The sequence below is a fragment of the Protopterus annectens genome, chromosome 2.part1 (assembly GCF_019279795.1).
Source record: "Protopterus annectens isolate FY-2018-M chromosome 2.part1, PAN1.0, whole genome shotgun sequence".
Taxonomy (NCBI): domain Eukaryota; kingdom Metazoa; phylum Chordata; order Ceratodontiformes; family Protopteridae; genus Protopterus; species Protopterus annectens.
The window spans coordinates 1,260,778,113-1,260,798,743 of NC_056729.1; the positions used below are offsets into that span (position 1 = coordinate 1,260,778,113).

At 38.8% G+C, this 20,631-nt stretch overlaps 1 protein-coding gene across 3 annotated transcripts in view; it reads right to left on the minus strand.

Annotated features, from left to right (window-relative positions):
• LOC122794421 (low density lipoprotein receptor adapter protein 1-like) overlaps nt 1–20,631 on the minus strand; it is a 1,120,082-nt gene that overhangs the window by 5,596 nt on the left and 1,093,855 nt on the right. The gene's annotated exons all lie outside the window — the stretch shown is intronic.

A 20,631-nucleotide genomic window follows, 5' to 3' on the forward strand; every position in this document is an offset into this window, starting at 1 on the left:
TCCCCTATAATGAAGGGTTAGATTTCTTCAGGGAAAGTTTGATGAGTAGCAAATCAATAGATCAGTCCAAGGTCAATTTAGTAGTTGGAAGTGGTCTTGACTAACAACTTTATGATTTTTGAAGGTGAATTCTATCATCGGGAAGCAGGAGTGGCTATGGAGGCCAAAGCCCTAGCTTTGTGAATCTGGTTCTCCTAGAATGGAAGAGAAGGTATGTTTTTCCTCTGTCTTTATGGCCAATGTGTTGCTGTATGTGAGGTTTCTGGATGAAATACTAATTTTATGGCGAGGAGAGGAACATGTGATGAATGACTTCGTAAAATACATCAACGGCACAACCACTTTCCTTGAGTTCACATATAAATGGCACTGTGATAAGATAGAATTTATAGATATTTAGTTCACTAAGGACATTGCTGGGGGCACCTTGGCCAGTAACATCCACAGAAAGGAAACATGTTCCAATGTGTTACTGCACTATAACAGTTGCCACTCCTTCCATCAGAGGAAGGGTATAATAAAAGGCCAAATGGTCAGGTTATCTAGACTCATTAGTAGCAACAAAATATTAAAAGAGAGATCTATATATTAATTGGAATGTTCCAAAACAGAGGCTACCCTTTAAGTCTTTTGCTGAAAGATAAGAGAGAAGTTATGCTTAAAAGAAACACTACATTTAACCCTATTTTAAAAGCAGGTCTAAATACTAATAGAACCAACATGACCAAGCTAGACATCAATGTTCTGGCATTACAATACAATACAGAAACATCAAACTTGGTATCAAGTGTTAGTAATATATGGGAAACTCATTTTGACAATGAAATGAAGGAAAAGTTGGGGCATAAACCTAAGGTTGTGTACAGTAGAAGGCGTAATATAAAGAATATTCTTTCAAGTGTCAACAGAAAACAAGACAAGCACAGGTCATTGATGTACAAATGTGGTGCTTGCAAGACCTGTAAAAATATCAATGATGGTACGAATGTCTTTATAGGAAGTTTTGAACGTTCTATAGGATACCCTGGAAGGTGCAACTGCAGTACCACTATAGTGGTTTATTTAGCTACATGCTTATTATGCCCTGGTTTCTACGTAGACAAGTCCAAAAGAGGGCTACAGGATCGCATTACTGAACACCTTAGAGACATTAAAAATAAAAAATAAATTAACAATGCTTTATATGTTCACACTCTAGAATGTACCAGCTATAAGAGATTTTTATTCTTTGTCATTGACAGAGTACAGAGTGACTCTAGGGGTGGGGATGAGGAATTAGAATTAAAAGCCATAGAAACTAAATTGCAACTGAGATTAAATGCTTGTTACAAGCCAGGTTTAAATGATTATTGTTCAGTAGCTCCCTTTTTGAAGCAAAGGGCAGCAGAGGTTTAATTTCAAGTGTACTGTGAAATCACTTATCTGACTGCAACTAACAGATCGACTATGTTTTGCATTTTTAAGTCTATTTTTTAACAATCTTTTATACTATTATGTTCATTATTAGTAGTAATACTAATAGTTTTATCTTGAATGTATTGATTATTGTGGTTTACAGCATGTTATTCAGTACATTACATATTCAGGGGAAGTATGCCTTTAAGTTTAGTCAAAGTAATTTTACTGATGCAAGCAAAATCATGAATAATCGCTTAAGTAATTAGAGTATATAAAGGAAGTTACATCATCATTGATTGACTCTGATGAAGCCAATTCATGTTTTTTGGTGAAAGCGCTTAGCTGGTTTTACTTTAACCCTATTTAATTTTAAATAAACTTGTGCTTCACGCAAACACTGTCTTGGTGACTCGCTTTTTTATTTTTATTACTGTTTACAAGTTTTTGAGGCATTTGGTTTGTCGTTTGGTGGATTTTATTTATTTTGAGATCCGTGGCTTTTTTGCGAGGAAATGTTACAATTTTATTTTAAGAAACAAAAAGAAAAAGACTAAAAATCCATGCCTCAGCCATTTCAGCTCATTACAACACAGAACCTCCCCTCTTCTCTCATCCTCTGTTAAAGCAGTATCTCAGAGGGGCCAAAAACTTAAGACCACCCAGGAGAGCTCCAACTGTTGCCTGGGACCTCAGTTTTGTATTGGAAAAGTTCACTCTACCTCCTTTCAAGCCAGCTGCTACTGCAGACTTAAAATTTGCAGTCACTTCACCTAGAAGGATTTCTGAATTACCGGCTCTTATGGCAGTGGCACCTTTCGTCATTTTTCATGCGGACAGGGCATCTCTCAGAACCAATCCAATCCTTTATGCCTAAGGTGGTATCCAGTGTGGCTGTTAATCAGACCATTCATTTGCCAACTTTCTTTCCCAATACACAGAACAGGGGGGAGCGGATCCTTCATTCATTTGGATGTACACAGACAACTTAGATTTTACTTAAACAGGACAAAATCTCAAAGAAAATCTGAACTGCTGCTGGTGGGATTTGCTGCAGGGGCAGAGGGGAAGACTATTTCAAAGCAAACCATTTCCAAATGGATAAGCCATTGCATTCGTTTCTGCTATATGCACCATGGAAAAACTGTCCCCCTGGGGATCAGATCCCATTCCACCAGGGCTGCATCTACTTCTACAGCCTTTTTCAGAGGTAGAAGCTGCTACCTGGAGCTCAGTTCATACGTTCACCAAACATTACCATTTACCACTTTTTTCTAAATCCAGAGCTGGCTTTGCCCCTGCTGTTCTGCAGGGCCTTATAGCTGGTCCTAATGCTGTATAATTCCCTCCGCCCAACCATAGCTTTGGGAGTCTACCCGAATGTAATGACTGCAACAGTGAAACACAAAGAACATAGTACAGTTGTATACACTTACCATAAATGTAGATGTTGGAGTGTATTCAATGTTGCAGTCCTGATTACCCTCCCTCTAGCCCCCTATTTTTCTCTGGCTATACCTCTACTTTCTTTCACTGTGCTTAAAAGCCCTTTTGGTGTATTTGCTTTTGGGATTGGAGATATATTTTTTGTTTTTAATTTTATTTGCTCCCCATTCGGGGAGCACCCGACATCTGGGGCAAGAAAGACTGATGTGATGGTGTCTGCTGCATGTTTTGTACCCCTGGGGACCTGATGTCGTGGAGGGGGGGACGGTGGCTGACGCGGGACCCAGGACTTTGTTGGTCGGGCCGACTGAGGGCAACCTGCCAGCGGGTTGCCCAAGTGCAATGACTACAACAGTGAATACACTCGAACATCTACATTTATGGTAAGTGTACACAACTGTATTTTTGCAATGCTTGGGACAAGTGTTTAAACTGACGGATTGCTGTTTAACTCCAATGGGGCAGTCAGGTTCAAGGTGAGTGCGATATTTGTTTTTCCATTGGAGTTGATTGAGAGGAGGGTACCCTGTACTGTTTTTCAATTGGTTCTGGTAATTTACTGGTCCCCTCGAGTTCATCTTTGATTGTTGATGTTGCTTTTGTTTTAATCTTTCTGACCGCCAGAGGGGAGGAAAATTTGTACTATGCGCATTATTAAATTGTTGGAAAAAACCCTATGTTATTTTGTAGGTCATTACCTGTAAACCGCTCATACACAACATTGTTATGATCAGACCAATTTTGTAGGAGCTCGCTGTTTTCCCATACTTGAGAAGGTGGAGTTTCTGGATAGGTAGTACCAACCTGATGTGGATTACAATCCCCTTCTAATTTTTTAACCTTTTGTAGTTTGTTTCTCCACCTGTGAATCAGTACTAGAAAAATACAAAGCTAGGCAAACTGATAATGGACATAGTCACTGTCCGCTAAAATACGCTGTTCAATCTGTTTCCCTAGTTAATGTTTCCATAGTTAATTGTACTATAATTTTCAAACTGTATTTCATTAATAGTTCCAATAATTCCAAACCATTTCAGTCAAACCTGGCTAATAGGTCACAGTGAAGTGGAGAGTCTTTTTCGAGGCCTGTGAGTATCTCTGTAATTGAAGCCTCTTAGGGACTTGGTTCACTTTTATGGCCTCCAAAAAAAAAAGATTCTTCACTGCCCATATGTGTCAAGCAGAGCACCTCTTTGGCCCTCTTCAGAAGGAACCTTGACGATTGGATGAGAGAAAGGAAATTCACCCCGGGGATCACGTCAGTCGCCCTGCTAGACAGGGGTCCAGGGAAGTAAATAGTGTGGGAAGAAATGGCCAGGGAATTGTTATGGCTAGGCTTGTATATGTCCTAGGGCCGATAGCCAAGTACCAACCTATGAACTTGTAACTTTGTTTTTGCTTCAGTAATTCATAATCTAATTCATCCAAAAGGTTACAAATGTTGTTAGTAGCTGATGGTGTAGTAGAAAGAAACTGGCTAGAATTATTGGAAATCCAGTCTGCTAAATTGGGGGCATCCCCACCAAGTCTGTTCAAACCATTATGTTCCAAAACAAGTTCCTGGATCCAATGGAAAGCCATTGTTCCTTTCAACGGGATTATCCAGAGGTGTGGTACTCTAATGTTCTTAGAGGAATACTGGTGTTGAGTCAAAGGAGTAGACAAGAAAGAGAAAATAACATTAACCTTGTGAGACAGTTGCTGCACCAGTAGCAGTAAATTTCCAACTTTTTGTGACAAATGCAGCGAATCAGAATTCGAAAATAAGGGCTGTGAGGCCACTGCGTTCTCCAAACACAATACCGGTAGAGCCGACAGCACAAACTTGGGAAATGAAAAACAAACTTACAAAAACAAATAACTGATGTCATGGGTGAACAGCAAATGCTTCTCAACAACCAGACTACTTGAAACAATCTTTAATAAAAAAATACAGATGATACGTGCTTTTGTCTTACTAATATCAGACTTATTCAGATGAATTCCTTTTACTCGCACCATAATTAAATACTAAATCAAATAGTCACATGACAACCTCATTACTTAACTTAAACCTGTAAAGACATATTGTTCAAACTAAAAAAAAAAAAAAAAAAAAAAAACTTTTGTACATATATAAAACAATTTAGTGTTTAAAAATGTTTTTTAAATTAAATTTAAATTGTTCCCTATAAGACAAACATTTTAAACACTGTTAAAGTTCATAAATAAAGTTTTGCCTTCGTAATTCCTACAGTTTCAGTACATTAGACACAAAAGTCAGTTCATTAAGTCCTGGCCAGTGATCAGCGTTAAGCAATAGTTGCCATTTTAATTGTTTCAAAACCATAAATTTAAAACTATGGTCACTAAAATCCTTAATGTGTGTTTAAAAAGTTTCTATAGGGCGCAGTTTAGTGTTTAAAATTTTTTAATTAATTTTAACTGTTTTATATACTTATAAAAAGTTTTCTTAGTTTGAACAGTGTGTCTTTGAGGGTTTAAGTTAGTTAATGAGGTTGTCATGTGACTATTTGAGTAGTCCGGGTTGTTGTGTTGCATTTGTTGTTCACCTCTGACGTCTGTTATTTGTTTTAGTAAGGATCTGTTCGTAAGCCTGAAGTGGTAAACAAATGACCAACATGAATAACTTCTCGTAGCCTGAATTTGCATTTTTGAGGATTCGGCTTAAGATTCCCTTCACGTGCTCTTTCCAGAACTTTCATGAGGTTTCTGTCGTGCGCAGCTTCACCATTACCTCCTACTAGAATATAATCTACTAGAACACATTGATACCCAGAAAAAATTTGCTCCATTGGATGCTGGAAGACTTCACTGGTAGAATTTATCTGAAATGATATTCTCAAAAATATGTACCTGCCAAAAGGAGTACTGAAGGTGGTTAGCGATGAAGATGTTCAGTCAAGCAAAATTTGCCAAAAATGAACTCTGTTTGCATTTAAGACAGAAGAAACAGTAGCATTTGGCATAAGAGCAGCGAATTCTTTGACTGTGCGCATTGGATGATGAGGTATTTCCAGTGCTTTGTTCAAATCTCATGGATCAATGCATATTCTGATATCACTTGAGGTTTTCTTATGAGCTGCTACTACCATGGAAAATGCTCATTCAGTAGTGGTTGACGAACCTACTGGACAAATTACACCTTGCTGCAACATTTTATCTAACTCTGCATTGACTCTGTGCTGCATAGCTACTGGGACTTTCCGGGCTGGCCTGACAACTGGGCTGAGTTCAGGGTCTAACTTCATGGAGTACAGAACTGGGAGTTTGCCTAGTTTGTCTTCAAAAAGATCAGCACAGGTAGACAAAATAGTTTGGGTGAAATTAGAACAGTGGTCTTTCAAACTTACATGGTGTACTTCCTTATTAAATGAAAGTATTCCCATTTTCAAACTCTGAGGCCTAATAATGACTGTACGTGCCTTTTGACTATGTAAAATTGCAAGTCATAGCTGTTCCCAGCAGGTTAACATGAAAGCATTGCTGAACCTTCAGTTTGAATTTCTTCACCATCATAAGCAACAAGCTTCACACCCTTTGCCAAATCAAGCGTCTCACCAGCATATACTCTAGCAAATGTTTCTGCTGACATAACATTGCACTTTGAATGTGTGTCAACTTAGAGCTCTGTGGGTTTTCTTTTTATCCAAACAGTACAAAATACTTCATTCTTTGCCCTTAAATCTACTGCATTGACTGTTTGTTTCAGTAAACACAGACACACCATCAACATAACAAGTAGGGTCACAGCTTTCTAATTGATCAACTTGTCTCTTTGAAAGTTTTCTTTTAATAAAAGAATGTGCCTCTCTTGATTTACAAAATCAGAAATTATTCCACTTTTTACATCAGTGGCATTGCTGACCAAAAGCTAAGCACTTTTCTCTTTAAGATGCATGATTGCCACCACAATTACAACAGTTGAGTATAAGGCTAGGTGAGAGCACATACTTTCAGTTTGCTGACTCACCCTTGTGCTTCACTGAAACTGTGCACACTGTTTTAATTTGCTAGAAAACGATGGGGTTTCCCAGTGACTGTTGCAGGGCTCACAGTTGCTGCCATGTGCTTGGGCCTGTTTATTTTAACTATGTGCTGCATGCTATCAACGTGAGCTCTGGAAGTTGCTGGAAGCATGCACTTCTCATTAGTAAGCATATTTCTGTGAGCTCATATATCTGACAAATCTCAGTGGCCTTATTCAAAGTTAAATCACTGTCACAAAGCAAAATCATCATCTTTAATACCATGCACACGTCTGTAATTTCACAGCATCATCTTTAATACCACACACAAGTCTGTCTTTTCACAGCATCATCTTTAATACCATGCACAAATCTGCACGTTTTACTCTTGTTTCTCAAGTCAGTTGTGCATGCTGTAAAACTTTCCCCAGGCTTTTGATCCCTTGCCTTTCCAGTGTAATGATTGAGGGTTTGCACATTTCTCTAAATTTACATTTTAAGCACTCAGGGTCTTCCCTTGACTAAGCCAGTACCACTGTATGACTGTTTTCCTCCTCTCCTGCAAACACAACAGGTGCATGCAGAAATGAAGACACACTGTCTATGGCTTCTGAGCCACCTAAATTAAGCAGAATAAATGCCTTTGTATGGTCATCTTTATCAGAAAATGCAGCTTGCATGAAAATGTATTTTTTAACATAAGGGGTGGCGTAAGCCACAAAACATTGGGGTAGGCTTATAAATGCCTTAGGGCAGATAGCCTAGTATAAACCTATGAACCTATGAACCTATGAACAATTTACAATTACAGTGATGGTTGTGGGATTTACGGACAACATAGAAAAAGGTACAGAGGAATATAGCTTTCTAAGAAGAGTCATAGCCGAGCAGTATAAAGGATGTGATGTGCAGAAATAGAAAAGGGAGTAAGAGTGTTAGAGGGGAGTGACGGAATGGGAGCATTTGGTATGACACAGGAGCCAGCTGGAGTAAAAAGATGAGAAGTTTTTTCTGATGTTGTAGGGTGAAGGTGGGGTGGCTCTATAGCGATAGTAAGTATAGAGGAAGTCAGAGTGGAAGTGAGTGTGCAGAGGTGGGGGGGTGAAATGTTAGGTAGGAAGAAGGGAAATGGTGAGAGCGAAAAGAATAGCAGGTGAGAGTTTGTTATAGCTGTAGGTGGGTGTGAAGAAGGTTGTTGTCAGGGGATAAGGGAAGTATTTTTAAGACAGAGGGTGATAGAAGGGTAGGGACACTACAGGATTTATAACAGGTGCTGATCAGGTGTTAAAAAAGTCCCATGATGAAATTAGTGAGGTAAACCTTTATTTTACATTGAAATTTTGTGAAGTTTGATTCAGCACTAGTGAGTCTGGTGTGGGAAAGAGTTCCATAGTTTTCCCACACAAACTGAGTATAAAGAATTCCCAAAAAGTCTTATGGGCAGGGGAATGACCAGGTTCATAGGTGTTTACTAGTATAACGACCACAAAGGCCTTTTTAAGCCTAGCCATGCATCCCAAAACTCTGAAAAGTTCTGATAACCTTGATAAGTGTAAGCATGGGCCTGAGAGATGAACCATTTACAGGTTACCTTTGCCCATTAGATACATGGGTGCCAAACCAGGGATGAATTTCCAGTTTCCCATACAATTGTCCAAGTTGCACTTGAATTGGGTTAGGGAGGAATTCTGCTTCACATGGATGGTGAACCTGTTCCATAGACGGGGTAGTCTCTGGGATATATATACCTATCTCTCCAGCAGGTCCAATTAATATCACAGGCATGATTTAAGTCTTTAGAATGGATAATTCTGATGCTGTTTGTTTTATGGAGATGCAGGAGGTCCATCAAAGTGGGGTCTGACACTGCCATGTATGCCAGGCATAGATCTTTCCTCAAAAACCTGTAGGAGACAGAATACAGAGATAGGGTCTTGAGGCAGTCTGCACAGGACATTTTACTTACTCCCTGTATTCTTTCAGTGAGGAATCTCTGTGGACGTTCCAATTTTTGGATATGCCTGGTTAGGTACATAACAAAAAGGGCATCATACTCAATGATAGGTCTGATGAATGCCGAATACAGTGGAACAATGTCTTCCTTGGACTTAGATGCCATACCTTTGTTTATAAGTTGCGCAACATAGAATGATTTCCTAACCACTGCAGACATGTGAGGATCAAAGGCTAAATTACTATCTATGTGTATCCCTAAGTCTCTGACTACTGGGTCAACTCTAAGGGATGTGTTGTCAATATGATAGTTACCAGGGATGGATGACTTCCCAAAGGATACTATTATGCACTTCTTGGCATTCAGTTTTATTCCATGGCTCTGACACCAGTTGTTTGTCTGTGTCAGCCCCTCCTGGAGAATATTTGTGTTGGTGTGGGATTCAATGACAGCTCCTAATTTGCAATCTTCTGCAAATTTAGTCAGCCAGAGACTACTGACACTGGCCTTGACTTCTGAGAAGTAAATGCCAAAAAGGAGTGGTCCAAGGACTGATACATGAGGGACTCCACTTGTGACTGGCCTCTTTGTAGAGGTGGACTCCCCAGTTCTAACTTCCTGGGACCTGTCTGTGAGCCGGTTGGCTATATACCTGGTGGCATATGGGTTTGTACCTAACCTCTTGAGTTTGTCAGCAATACTCAAGTCGGGTATTGTGTCAAACCCCTTGGGCAGGACAAGATAAGCAGTGTGAATGACTTTGCCCTCATCCATTGCTTTAGTGACCTTCTCAAAGAAGTCCACCAGTTTGAGTAGGCATGATCTGCCCTTGACGAAACCAAACTGGGTTGGGTCCATTGTCTAGAAGTTACTATATCTCTATTGATCATCTCCATGACAATTCAACTTAACTTCAAAACTTGCCCTTGCCAAGCCCCAACCTGTGTGCCACCCTACTACACCTCCCTTTCTCCCTTCCCTTTCATTTAAGTACTAAATTACTATAGATATACACTAAAGTTACTAAATTAACACTGTTGGTTAAAACTTTCCTTGTATATATGTGTATATGTAAATATAGTTGCTGCAGTGAAAAAAAATGTTTTACATGTTTACATTGCTATTCTATTGTTTAACATTTTTTGTATAACAGATTGCTGCTACATTTCTGATTGTAAAGTTTGATTATTCTTTATTGTGTCTATGTATTGGAGCTTTTCTCCTCGGGTCTCCACTGAAAATGGGCCACAAGCCCAGTTGGACAAACCCGTTTAACAAATGTCAATAAATAAATAAATAAAATAAATTATTTCCATGGTTTTACATATAAGATTATTGAGACTTATGGGTCTGTAGTTTCCAGGTTCTATAGATGGCCCACCTTTCTGCAGAGGGATAACTGTTGCCTTTCTCCATTCATGAGGCATGAAGCCTGTTTGGTGGCTACAGATAAATAGTAATTCCAGAGGCCCTGATATGTCATGTTTCATGCTACTAAGAAGGCATCCTGGGATATTGTCAGGGCCCACTGATGCAGTGTTCTTGGTCTTAGAGAGAACATTAAGGACCTGTTCCCTAGTGATAGTAGGGGGAGTTACATTTGATGATATTTCCTGAGGGAAGGTCGAGGGGGAGAGATGGGTAAAGTTGGAGCTGAATTTATCAGCCAGGAGGTTTGCTCTGCACACAACTGTGTATTGCCTTTGAGGACGCAGACATAGCTAAAGAATACTTTGTGGTTGTCCTTGGCCTGGGAGGCCAAACGTACCTCAAATTTGGCTTTGGTACACTTCATTTGTCTTCTGAGTTGTTTGTTTAGTTTGATGAGAGTGCTTTTATCCTGCTGGGTGCTGCACCTCTTAATTTTTGCCAAGAATTTCTTCCTCCTGTTATATAGCCTATTGATTTTGTGATTCCACCAGGGTGGCTTGTTCTTTGAGTTAGTTCTGTCCTTCTTCCTGGTGGGTACAGCTGCCTCTATGCAGCTATTAACATGCTTGTACACGGATTCTGTGAACAGTTCTGCATAGGCAGAAGTGTTCTCAGGGTTTATGGGGGCTTGAAAATTTGCCAGGTTCTCACTTAATAACAGGAGGTTAGCCTTAGAATAGTTCCTGAATATTCCAGGTTTAGCTGGGGGTCCAGGTTATATTTTTACTTCAATGGAGACCATTTTGTGGTCTGATCTAACCAGGGAAGGCATTACAGTAGGGGGTGTGCAGCAGTCTCCCATATTAGTGAGGACCAGCTTCAGTGTGTTTTAGGTCCATGGATCTAAGTTCTCTTTTTGGGGTGTACAGGGTTTTTATGTATTTGATAGCTGGATGTCTATGGGGACTGTTGAGAAAAGTGAATGTTGTTTTTAGTTAAGCATAGCTGAGAACTTTGATAAGTTCTTATGATTGTAAACTTACTTGTTTAAGTTTGTATTTGCTCACTAAACCCTGTTTTTGGGATTTGCTTTGAGATTTTTGCTGCATGTTCTTATGATTGTAATTGATGGAGGAGTTATATCAGGTTATCCACGGAGGTGGGCAGGTGCAGATTTGTTTCAGTATAAAGAATCAATATATTTAATATGTGCCATCTATTATTCAAAGTTCCTTGAAAAGAACAACCTAACAGATACAGATACAAACAAGTGTAATTAGTAAACTAAAGTTTACATTTTCAGGAGAGGAGATACCCCATAATACAAAAGCCAAGACTTCGGATTTATGTAGGAGTGAGAATTCATACATATTAAGTTCAGAATGCAATATGTGCACATGAAAGGAAAAGTGGACAGCAATATCCAGTGAAAAACCTCATGAGAATGGCCAGTACTAATATCTAAAAAGACTTTCAGCCCTGCAATTTTAGAAAATATGAATACTCAGTTTGAAGGAGTCTGTCTTTTACCAGTTATGTGTCAATGGTCATTTACATTAGTTACATTAATGACTACTGGAAATCAATACAATGCAAAGGGAATGCTTAAGAAAAATCTGCAGAGACAAAAATACTACTATGGTAAAACTCAAGAAAACTAACATATTTAAAGGCAGGAGATAAAATAATAACAATAATAGTAATGTTCTTCTTTTGGCTTTTCCCGGTTAGGGGTCACCACAGCGGAACTCTGGTCCGTTAATGATTGGCAGTAGATTTTTGCCGAGGTGCCAGATCGACGCCCAACCTTCAACGAAGGCACGCCCATTCACACATGTCTTTCGAATGCCACTCGACCGCGGGGAGGACATGCAGACTCCACAAAGGAGGCTCTCCAGCCAATAGTAATAAGAATAATAATAATAATATAATAATACAGAAGCCTTGTCAAAGTTTGCAGCCTGAAGCTAAATTAGTTGGTCAAGCAGCTAAACCAAAGCACTGTGTTATTCATCTGGAAGATGGACAGAAAAAAATCATAATCACCAGTACAAAACAAGTAGGTCAGTGTTCAAGGACGAAGAAGAAGAAAAGTAACCAGTAGTCACTACTACTGCTGCAAGAAACAGAGGTTTAAGACTGCGATAGGAGTTGCAGAGATACTTCTGAAGTTGTGTGTCTAACAAAGTGTGTACTGTAACAACTCTCCCAAAAGGAAGACTGTCTAAACAGAACAGCCCTATTAAATGATATAGACTTGGAAGAAACGCATAAGCTGGATTTTTTTGTCCTTTCACAATATATAATTGTATCTTCCCTTAAGCAATACATAACAACATCAAGGACCTACTGCTCAGCTTCTTAGCATAAAAAATCTGGCAAAGCCTAAAATATTTGGGGACAAGGCCCAAAAATAGGGACAAACTTTAAATATTGCTCTTAGAAGATTGCTAGAATAAAATGTTTTGTGTTACCATTATTTGCAAAAGGTTATGAAGTCTGAAACTCAAATATCTGTCATTAAACAAGTTCTAGCCCCACTGATTCTCAGAAAACAACTTTTATGAAGAACAAACCAAAAATATGAGTTAAAACTCTGGAAATTTTACAAAAATCTGGATTTCAGAAGTATGCCAAAGACTGACTGTATCATCTCTTTATAGTTGTCACTAACTAGTTGTAAGCTTTTACTGGGTCATTGACAATAAACATGATGAAGAAGGTAAGCAAAGTTTAATAAGGACCGCAGTTGTCATTTTGTTTGATATTCTTCTTCTGATCCATTGTCCACTATATTATTTACTACTGTTGTATTTCCATGCCTGACCTGATTAGGTGGTGCCATGTATCTTAAAATAAAAGGTATATAAGTGGTGCTATCCATTAATTATCATCATGAACACTTATGAAGTAATAGAGGCAGATGTAGAACAATTATTGTTTGTTTTCTGAACGCTGCAGCTTGGTATATTCTCATACTTTCTGCAACAACAGACTGTACACTCAGCTATTCCTTGTCGTGGAAGGCTTTACAGTTTATCTACCTACAACAAAACAATGCAGTTATGCAAAGTGTGATACAATCACTCATTTCTTTAATATGAAAATAGCATATCCAAAATGAATGCTCTCTCCTTTTCCTCTGAATTAACTTCTCAGTCAAGTCTGGCTGAAAATCTCTCTGTAGTGTCTCCCACGTCCCCACCGACTGAATTTAAGTTGTTAGTTTCAGCAGCAGATAAAGACTTTATCTGCTGGGTAGCTGTGATATAAATTCAAAACTCAGAGGCTTAGAGTTTTTTTTTTTAATAAAGCTTGCTATAGAAAGAGTCACAGCTCTATGATAGGCACAAGCACATTACTGAATCCAAAGCAAGAGATGGGAAAGCATCAAAAGGAAAGAGACTGGTTCATGACCCCAGCCCAGACAAAAATAGAAAGGGTGAATACACATGCTTTAAGATTAGAAGTGGGTGACAAAAAATGTTAGGTAACACAATGAACTGATTTTGTGGAAGGAGCCAGACACAGGGATAAAAGATTACAAACTTCTTCTGAAGATGGTAGTTTCCCCCATGATTCGAAGATAAAAAGATGTACTTGCATAGGGATGTGTGTAAGCATGTGTGAAAAGTTAGATTACTAAGTCTGTATTTTATTTATTTAAGTGGGGGCAGGCAGAGAATGAAAAAGAACAACAATAGAAGCATTCATATATAAAGTGATGCATGGGAGCGTGAGTATTGCATGGTACACCACTATACAGAGAAAGGAGATAACGAGTGCATAACATTTACTTACATAAAACATGAACATTGAAGGGTCTTGGCTTAAGCATGTATGCTTACAGCAAGGTTTCATTTAGGATAATATTAATATTATAAGTTTTGTTGCAATCTTTTACCGAACTATGTTACAAAAAAGTATAAAACAAATAAGCTAAGACATTCCTTTTAACTTGTAGCCGAAGAATGTTTTATCCACAAAATCGTAGTACATTGTATGTCTCTTATGTTTCTTTTCACTGCTCAAAGTCAACAAAATTAAAGAAATTCCACCAACTGGATGGAATGCGTCTAACCAAAAATACACTGAATAAGGTACAGAGGTAGAGTGAACATTATAACTTTCCTGTGACAGTTATGCCAGTTCATCATGTTTTTATTTCAGAACAGAAATTCAGTGTTTGTATAAGAGGTGTTAATGCTTATAGTCAAGTCCAGGTTGCCTAGATATGCATTTATTGTAAATGAAAAATGAACAAGTTTGTTATCCCAACAGTCAATGACAGTCGGGAGGAAGGAATCTGATACAACCAAACCAAACACAGGATACTCATTATACCCTTTGAGTGCTGAGAGTACGGTGGATAATCTGCCAAATAATCTCATGCTTCAACTCAGGGGCAGTCTTTTAGGACAGTCAAGGGGGGTTGACCAAGGCACATCATCTAGTGTTCTTGCAAGAGGCAATCAGGTTATACCAAAGTAAGCTACAGAAGAGGGCTGTAGGTTTATCACAAACAAGCAAAATAAAAAATGGAAAATTGATTTTATTGCAAGGAACTAAATGAATGTGAAATAATTACATAAACTGAAATTAAAAGACTTGCAAATGTTGGCAGTCAGTCACAAAATAGGAGGAAAGCATTGGGTGGTGATATTCATATGCAGGAAACTAGGAGTAGTCAATGAAGAAATAAATCAAGTGCTCAGGGTAGATGGGTAATTTAGAGGGAATAGCTAGGAAATAAATGGTAGCATTGCTGCTTCACAGCAAGAGGTTCTCCAGTTCAATCCTCAGCTGGGGTGCCTTCTGTGCGGAGTCTGCATGTCCTCACTGTGGTCGCGTGGGTTTCCTCTGGGTGCTCCGGTTTCCTCCCACATCCCAAGGACATGCTGTAGGTGGATTGGACACTCTAAATTGGCCCTAGGTGTGAGTGTGTGTGTGTGTGTGTGTGTGTGTGTGTGTGTGTGTGTGTGTGTGTGTGTGTGTGTGTGTGTGTGTGTGTGTGTGTGTGTGTGTGTGCCTTCTGTGGGAGGTTGGACGCCGGGCTGGCAGCTCGACACCGTAAAACTCCACTGCCAATCATGAGCGGACAGGTGATCCACTGTGGTGACTCCTAACTGGGAAAAAGCCAAAAGAAGAAGAAGCTAGGAAATAAAAGGGCAGCAATTTGCAATTTTTATGCTCAAAATGAATCTAGGCCTGATTTTTTTAAGCATTTCATCAAAATCTAGAATTCCTGAGGATAACGTGCAAATTATAGGAAGAGATTCTAATTTGTCTATAGAACTAAAAGTGGACAGATAATCTCAGATAAAGCATGCCATGTTAAAGCCAGGCAATAATTTAGGGAGATCTTAGAGCAAGGGGACTATATAGATGATTGGAGACATTTTATTAGGGACTAGGTAGGCCATACTTTCTCTAGGAAAAAAGAAAATTAAGGCAGTATAAATTATCATTTTTTTTAACTTCAGAACTATATATAAATAATGGGAGGCACATTTTTATTAAGGAAGGACACACTGGAACTATGCCTTAGTATCATTACATATAACACTGGGTAGTGATTGTACAAGGCAAAGAGCATTGGAAATGGGGCTTCTACAAATGGAGGAGCCAGAAATAAAAAAAATGTACTTTGGGATGCAAGGAGCATGATACAGAATAATGAAAATAATAAGAAAGTGGGAGCATGATGGGGGCAAGGTTGCATTTAGAGGATGCCTTATTGCAGAGTAGAGACAAATACAAAAGTCACAATGACTTGATTTTGAATAAAGTAGAACAATTACAGCAATTGCAAGGGTAATTAGATGATAAGAAACTCAGGGAAAAGGGCAGAATAGAAATAAATATTTTAAAATGTGAATCAGAAAGGCTTGTGCTTAAGCAGATAGTTCCCCCACCCCCCCCAAAGGAATATAAACACAATTTATTGGGTCTATATTAAAATCTTGAAGTCTGACAATATCAAATACAATATTGTCGACATGAGAATACCGAAAGCGCACTACATCGAATGTTTAAATTGAAAATCTCCGTAGGGGGAGATTTCTGTTTACTTCAATGTAGTGCGTTCTTGGAGTTGGTATATTTAAGTAGGGGGGTGCAGGGTGCAGTGGGGCTTGCCCCCCTGCCTACACACTATTTAGTTTTTTTTTTTAATTTGGTATTTTTTTTTTTTGTTTTGATGGTTTAAGACTTTGATCACTAAAGTTCAATCTTTAGTGATTCAAAATTTTAAACCTTTGATATTATAATATAGATCCAATTTATTAGACATGACAGAATCAGCAGTACAGGATTTGCATCAATGGCTGAACTTCTTCACATAGGAATACATCATTAACATCTCAGCTGATATGTTCAGAATTACTACATTTAAACAGCAGTTTAGGCTCTCATTGAAAACAGCAAAACTTTAACAGCGATTGTACAGCAATTGGATTATTTGCTTCAAGAACTATTTTTGAAACTTAATTTTCCAAATTTGCATTTAGAGTTGTTCTTGTCCAAAAGTAATTTTCTACTTGTACTCTGGACCCGTTTTGCACCACCAATGTATTCCAAACTAAACATTAACTCACAAATCTATAGTGAATCTTTGAGTTACAGTAGCGAATAGGCATTTGACCATTGGATTTCACCTACAGCACCTCCTAGACATGTTCAGGTTGCTCAATGACTTCCCAGTCTATGACTTTATTGTAAAATAGCTACCGATGGCACATTTTTTGTGACAATGATGGACAAACTGTTAGGCAGCTGAGGCAATATTTCTAAGCTACACAAACCTGTAGCCTTAGCACTACAGATGTGTTGATCTACCACTGATACCTCACAGTGGTGGTTAGCCATAATGAAGTACTGCCTTGACCTTCTTTTAAAAAACTAACTAATTTACATGAATATATCTGGGGCCACCTGACATTCTTTTTCCATGGCATATCCTTAGCACTTCATAACGGAGCTCTAACTTTAGAAGCCATTTTCACTGTAGCCCCTTGGCCTACTGATATTTCTCAGATGAAAAAGGAAAATATACAAAAAAAATTGCCTAAAAAGCCACCTTGTCCAGCCACACAGCTTTCCAGTAGTATCCAAAATTAAGCCACGGGCTACCATCATAGCATTTAATAACAAACATGTTGACTACATTTCCTTGCAGCTTCATCAGCAATTGTGGACTTGAACTTGGTCCGTTCGTACTAAATGGATCTAGCCTTTTTTGGAACTTATTCACATTCTTTCTACTCCTTTGTGTCTCAAGTCTGTCTAGCCATGACCTCTCCATCTAATTCAATTGAACATCAAGTGGTAATCAGCTGACAGTGCTGCTTTTCTCTTTATCGATATGTGCAGTACGCATATCCTCATGTCTGATATGTCACAATAAACTCAGTCACTATCCTTCAACCCAGGTTCTTCTGAACCAGGTATGTTTATGAACCACCTTGCATGCACACATTTTTGTTATGGATAATCCACAAGTTACTCAGAAATCCAATAAAAAAAAAACTTACCACTGATGTTTAGATCCAAAAGGCCACCCTTGCCCATCAAACCTTCCCAAGTTATTTCTGTCATCCCCCATGTAAGCAATGGATTCTCCCAGTTATACTATAGTCAGTGGAAGACACTACCTTCAGCATATTACCCAGCTTATTTAAGCAGCGTGTATAGTTTACTGGTGATTTGTACATAAGCACGAGACCATTGGAGTTTCTTCTCTGTGATTTACAGCTGTAATGCAGCAATGCTCAAGTTGCCCATAAAAAAAAAATCAAAATGCACAACTCTCTGTGAAAAACTTGTGAGTATTCCTACACTTACCTTGGGCTTCACATGATAAGAATCTCTACAATAAGCATTATACCACCTCGGAATCACTAGTCTAGTTTCTTTATTGCAATGAGCATGGCTATATAAAACTGACAGTTTCTTAACTCATGTAGTAGTTCAAGCTCATCTCTTAACAAAGAAAGAATGTTCCTGTCTTTAAATTGAGTGAGTAATGACAGGCTGTAGGTTGCTGCAATACATCCTACTCGTGTTTGCAACCTGATTGGTACTGAACATCAGTCCCTACCCTTCACATTAAAGTGGGGGTACTAAGGAGATGGTTCCATGTATTCATTTCAAGCTGAGCTAAATATCTGTGTTTAATATTACAGGAACACTGCACTCCTATTAGTTGCAATAAGTTCATTATCATTGTGACCACTACCTTGCAGAATGTCTGTTGAGTAACTTCAGGTTAATAAAAGAGGCCTTCATGGAATGCTAATAGATAGGGTGGATGGTCTCTTGACCAGTCTGAAAGGGGTGCAGTCAAAAGCGGAAGGTAGCGGTTGTAGCAGTAGCCAAAGCACAAGCCCATTCATGGGTAGATACTGGCAAGGCCAAAAAGAATAACTCTGAGGTGGCATTATTGAGGTTCTTAAAACCATCGGATGACACAGAAGAGGGGTGAGATATTGCTCAGGTTGCTCTCAGAAAGAGTAGAAAATGCTGTCATTGACTGAGACAGTGTTAACATAGGAAAGGAAAAGTATGCGGTACTCCTAATTCCAGTGCCTGTGCCCCCTCATAACAACAAAAAAAACAACAGTCTCAGTAGCAGATGTTGAGACTTGATCATTTCCTGGACAGGAGGTCATGGTGATGAAACATTTTTGCCATAGCAGGGATGCAGGATTGAAAGAGATCCATTCAAAAATGCTGACGGTCTCTGGATATTTTTGGGGTTTCATGGTTAATAAACATTTTCAATTCTACATGAAAAGCTGGAAGAGTATTTCTGGACTAATAAACTGTGATGGTGATCCACATTTTCCAAAAGAGGCACAGAAGGAGATTGTTCACTTACAGAATGAGAACAGCTTTCAGTTTCCATGGAAATGTCTATACTGTGATACTGGAATGGATACTTTTTCCAGCAGATGATCAACTAATTTAGGCAGAATAATGTGAATTCTCTCATGGTTGAAGAATAGAGGCTCAGCTCTTTTCACCTACACAGATACTGAAAGGGTCAAGGGACTTTACCAGCACTGACAACACATATTTTATGGACCTGGACAAGGAATATGACTGCATATCCCACAATGTCTTGTAGGGAGAGGGCTACAGCAGTACAATGACTGGGCCAGAACAGCATGCAACTCAGTCCCAGTATGTGAGATGCAAGAATTGTGTCTACATCCCCATCATTAAATCAAATACATGTCAAGTAAGCATAGGACTCTAGCAATGATGTTTCTTGTCTCCACTTCTGTGTATGATTTTTCATGGACAGGATATTGGTACAATCTACAGCTATATAGTATCCAGTTCAATGACTTACAAGCTGACTCTTTGGTGTCGGCAAATGATGCTGTGATCTCTGATATGCTGAGTGTGACAGAGAGATAAAAATCAGCAGCTATAAACCATAGTTCATGGTTCTGTTCCAGAAAAGGTTGGAATAATTGTTCTGTGTATGTAGGAGAGGGGTAGCTTCTTCAGATACAGGAGTTTATGAATATGTGTGCTGTTCATGAGTGAGGGATGACAGGACCAAGAGATTAACCAGTGGGACAGGTGGACTGGTAGCAGTACTGCAAGTTTTGTGCTGGACTGTAGTCATGAAGAAAGAACTGAGTAACACAGTGAAGCTCTCAGTCTAGCATTCATTTATTCAGTGCCCACATTCTCACTTCTGGTCTTGTCGTTTTAGTATTGTCCAGTAGGATGATATTATGGCTATAAGCAACAGCAGTAAGGCTCCTTCTTGCATTAGCTGTTCTTGGTCTTTATAACACAGTCAGGAGATTAGAATACAGGGAGACTTCATAACATGGCAATTGATCATACAATATCACAGGAATTAAGTAAAGGTAGTTTATGCACCCTGTGAGTATGCCTCTTAAGTCCCACCAGATGCATTCCAGTAATAATGAATTGGAAGGAGACCCTAGGGCTGAGCCACAATATTTGTGAGAGAATATATCAGTCAGTTTAGCTGGGAACACCCAGAAATATCACAGGATGAGCTGCAGACCAGACAAAGTCTGTTGTATCCTGTTCAGCTTGATATTGCCAGAGCATTTACAGGGACAAGCAACTGAGAATATAGAAGGTTGCATGGATGGATGGAAAGATTGATGAATGGATGAGATGCATACAAATGTTACACAATCTGACAATGTCAGTGAGATATGTTTATTTTTCACGTCAGGGGATATTACATACCTCTCGACTGTACAGATTTTTGCCTCATATTTTTAGTCCATTTTTCATAAAATTGTGGTTTTCTAGCAAATCATTGGCAAGTCATTAAGGACTGAAGTTAGAAAATAATGACAGACATTCGAGTTTCAGACTTCATACCCTTTAGAAAATTCATGCTAACACAAAACCTGTTATTATATCAATGTTTTAAGATTGTAAGACCAATATTTAAAAATTGTCCCTATTTTTGAGTATTTGCCCCCTCCCCGGTATTTT